A 4,664-nucleotide genomic window follows, 5' to 3' on the forward strand; every position below is an offset into this window, starting at 1 on the left:
CTATCATCATCTATTTAATCTATCACTAAATATCCTGAGTGATAGTCTATTGAAGGGAACCAAGGCAGGAACTCTAAAATGCCAGGAACCTGGAGGCAGGACCATGGAGGATTGCTCTTATGGCTGGCACAGCCTGCTTTCTTATGGGACCACCAAGCCAGGGATGGCACAACCCACAATGGGCTAGGGCCTCAATCATCATTCACTAATTAAGAAAATGCCCTAAAGGCTTTTTTTCACCTAAAGCTTGCTTACAGCCACATCTTATGGATGCATTATCTTAATTGAAGTGCCCTGTTCTCTGATGACTCTATCTTTGGTCAAGTTAATATAAAAAGAGCCAACCCATACAGAGACTGTCTCTGTCTATGCATTGGTTTTGTCCAAGGAGTAACATGGAACCATTCTAATCAATACTACACAAATTCACAGGCCATCCAATGGTGTACAGTGCATAACATCATTGTTGGCAGTTGATGTTGAAGAAGAAAAAAATATGTACAGAAATACAAAGGAAGGTAACACGAATCTTAAATACTTTAATAAAAATCTTGAGAGCCAGGTATTGGGTGAATTCTGAAAGATCAGAGAAGCAGAACAAGCCACAGCTAACCTCACCTCCACAATTCCTCATTGGATCCTGTTTCCACGAATCTTCAGACTGAAAGTTTTTGAGTCCTCATCCAAATGGATCTCAGCTGAACTGCGGCTAAAAGCCTAAAAGCTTAAAAAAAATTATCTCACCAAAGATAATAGAGTTACACTTTCATGTATACTGCAGTACTATTCATAGTATCCAAGAAATAAAAACAACATATGCAGTTGGAGTTGTTGTCTCCAGGTCCTGCCAAGCCCTGGCAGTCCTGTAGCCCACTTAATAAAATAAACACATATTATTTAAACTGCTCGGCCATTAGCTCAGACCTACCACTGTCTAGCTTTTACTCTTTTCTTCTGCTCTTCCAATTTTTGATGTTCAGGTCTAGATGTTGGAGGCGGCTAGGTTCTGGAGATGCTGTATTACTCTTTATTTTGTTGTATGTACTTCTGCCTTGACGTCTGCCCATCTCCTTGTTTGTTCTTGGTCTTATCAGCACTTGGTCTAGACAGAGCTGACAGATTCAGGAAGTCTCTCTCTCTTGTTCAGATGGGAGCTTCTCTCTTTTTTTCCTTTTTTTAAAATTATTTTATTTTATTTTACAATACTATTCAGTTCTATATAATAGCCACAGATTCCCTTGTTCTCTCCCTTCCTGCCCCCTCCCCTTCCCCCAGCCCACCCCATCCCCACCTCCAGATCAAGGTCTCCGCCAGGACTGGGATTGACCTGATAGACTCAGTCCAGGTAGGTCCAGTCCTCTCCTCCCAGATTGAGCCAAGCGTCCCTGCATAAGTCCCAGGTTTCAAACAGCTAACTCATGCAATGAGCCCAGGACCTGGTACCACTGCCCAGATGCCCCCCAAACAGATCAAGCCAATCGACTGTCTCACCTATTCAGGGTCTGATCAGTTGGGGCCACTCAACCTTTGGTTCATAGTTCATGTGTTTCCATTCATTTGGTTATTTGTCCCTGTGCTTTATCCAACCTTGGTTTCAACAATTCTCGCTCATATAAACCCTCCTCTTTCTCACTAATTAGACTCCCAGCACTCCACCTGGGGCCTAGCCTTGGGTGTCTGCATCCAGATTCCTCAGATGACATAAAATATCTTAGGGTAACACTAACCAAGCAAGTAAAGGACGTATATGACAAGAACTTTAAGTCCCTGAAAAAAGAAATTGAAGAAGATGTCAGAAAATGGAAAGATCTCCCATGCTCATGGATAGGCAGGGTTAATAGTAAAAATGGCAATCTTACCAAAAGCAATCTACAGATTCAATGCAATCCCCATCAAAATACCAACACAATTCTTCACAGACCTGGAAAGAATAATACTCAACTTCATATGGAAAAACAAAAAACCCAGGATAGCCAAAAGAATCCTGTACAATAAAGCAACCTCTAGAGGCATCACAATCCCTGACTTCAAGCTCTACTATAGAGCTACAATAATAAAAACAGCTTGGTATTAGCATAAAAACCAACATGTGGACCAATGGAATCTAATTGAAGACCCTGACATTAACCCACACACCTATAAACATATAATTTTTGACAAAGAAGCCAAAAGGGTACAATGAAAAAAAGAAAGCATCTTCAACAAATGGTGCTGGCAAAACTGGATATCAACGTGTAGAAGGCTGCAAATAGATCCATATCTGTCACCGTGCACAAAACTTAAGTCTAAGTGGATCAAGGACCTCAACATAAATCCAGCTACTCTGAACCTGCTAGAAGAGAAAGTAGGAAGGAGTCTTGAACGCATGGCATAGGAGATCACTTCCTAAATATAACACCAGTAGCACAGACACTGAGAGAAACAATCAATCAATGGGAGCTCTCTTGCAAATGGGAACTCCGGGGCAGGACGGAAGTTCTTGTCCAGAAGGAAGTCTGGGGCAGGATGAGAGCTGGGGCCAGTCTCTAAGTCTCAGGAAGTGGCTGGTGTCTCAGGCAGATGGGCGGGGGGCATGAGATTGCAGAGTCTGCGGGGGTCTTGGAGAAGGGAGCCTTCCTCGTAGGGCTAGAAGGGAACCTGCCCTGTGGCCAGAACCTGGGGCCAAGTTGGGCAGGTTTCCCTGGAGTGGCTAGTGCCCAGGGATGGGGTCTATTGAGCCCGGGCACTCACCTCTGGTCCAGAAGGGAAGTCTGTCTAGCTCTTACTTATACTCAGCCCATTTTTATTAATCTATAAGTTGCCATGTGGCTTGTGGCTTACTGTATTCTAACATCTGCTTCTCATCATGGCAGCTGCAGCATCTCTCTGCCTCAGCCTTCCACTTGCCAGAATTCTCTTCTCTGCTTGTTCCACCTATACTTCCTGCGTGGCTACTGGGCAATCAGCATTTTATTTATACAGAGTGATATCCACAGCACTTCCCCTTTTCTTTTCTTTTTTTTAAGGAAGGTTTTAACTTTACATAGTAAAATTACATATAACAAAACAATTATCAAGCAAGAATTACAATTACAATATTAAAGAAAATATCTTATCTAGCTTATATTTGTGAGTCTAAGGTTTTTATATATAACTTATCTTTATCATAACTGAGAAAGTTATAACTCTGATCTTTAACTACATCAAAGACCTCAGAAGGAGATAATATTATCTGAGAAATGGGAGAAGGATGCAAGCAATGTTCAGGAGTCTTGCAGGTTAGACAGAGACATCTAGCAGCCTGGACAGTCATCCAAAGTTCTTTTGTAAAGTTGGGGCATCTGTCTTCAGCCCACAGGCCTACAGTCTCTCAGTCACTTTTCTCTGTGTCCTGTAGAATGTCTGGCAGTTTCCTCTGTGAAGCAGGAACCTGGAGACCATTTCACCAAGCAAAGTTCAGTGGTCACCTTCCTATGGGTCCTGCATGACCAGTCGATCAAGCAGCAGGCAAGAACAGTTTCTTGCCCAAATGGCTATTTAGGCCAAGGTGAAGATAAACTCCATATAGAGTTTCTTTGATGCCCATCCTTCTCTCTGAAGTAAATCCAGTGCTGCCAGAGCAGACATGTTCACTGTCCAGAAAGTCTAAATTTTTTAAACATTTTAAATGCCATATTCTGTAAGTCTTTGAAGTGTTTGAAGATTACCTATCTAATGGAATTATATCTATGTATACCTAGAAAACTTAACATGACTATAAGTTTGACTGTCATAGAAGATTAACTGTTAATCTATATTTCTTAATTATCCACTACAATCTAAATGAGATACATAAACATAATACCTCAGATGAGAATAGAAATATATATACAGTATAAAAAAATTAAGTTTAAACTTGTATCATAAACTAAAAATCCATAGCATGTAAACATTTTAAACAAGTTGCTCTTTAAAATAGGTTTAATCATCTACCCTTTCATCCTCATATCTATATCAACCATAAGCATCATCAAGTGATGTGTGAGAAATAAATATGTACATGCAAAATAGAGTGTGACCTAGTCAAAAAATGATGATACCTGTCACTGGCCATGGAGGGGACTGGAGATTATTTCATTAAATGGGGGAAAAGTACAGAAATATAAGTTCTGCATGTTTTTAATTTTATGTAGAATTTAAAAACATTCAACACACTTAAGTTTAGATTGGAATGTGAGCAGAGCCTGGGGCAATGGTGAGCACAGTAGGAGAGATAAAATTGATCAACGGTATGTTGTTAAAGTCAGATAAAAGCAAGAAGCCCTGTTTGCTATTGCACAAGAGTATAATTATGACTGTGATAATATATGCCCATTTTTTAGTTGTTAGAAGAAGTGATTTGACTATTTTCATTATCAAAAATGACAGATGCTTTAGTACATAAGTATGTTCAAACCCATCTAAATATGCAATGATGTGCTGTTTTACCTTCACCATAGTGGCTGCGCTTTAAACTACTAGCAGCCCAGCTGCTCAGGGCGTAGCATGGGAGGAATTTTGTTCCCCTAGACAATGTTCTGTTGCTGCCACTAAAGGTAGCTTTCACTTCATCTCTCTAGTTACAATAAAATTTGGGATTCAAGGCTATGGTGAAAACTGTGATTTCAGAGAGTCAGTTAGCAAACTGCTAACTTTCTCTCTTGCTT

The sequence above is a fragment of the Peromyscus leucopus genome, unplaced genomic scaffold (assembly GCF_004664715.2).
Source record: "Peromyscus leucopus breed LL Stock unplaced genomic scaffold, UCI_PerLeu_2.1 scaffold_1232, whole genome shotgun sequence".
NCBI classification, from domain to species: Eukaryota; Metazoa; Chordata; class Mammalia; order Rodentia; family Cricetidae; genus Peromyscus; species Peromyscus leucopus.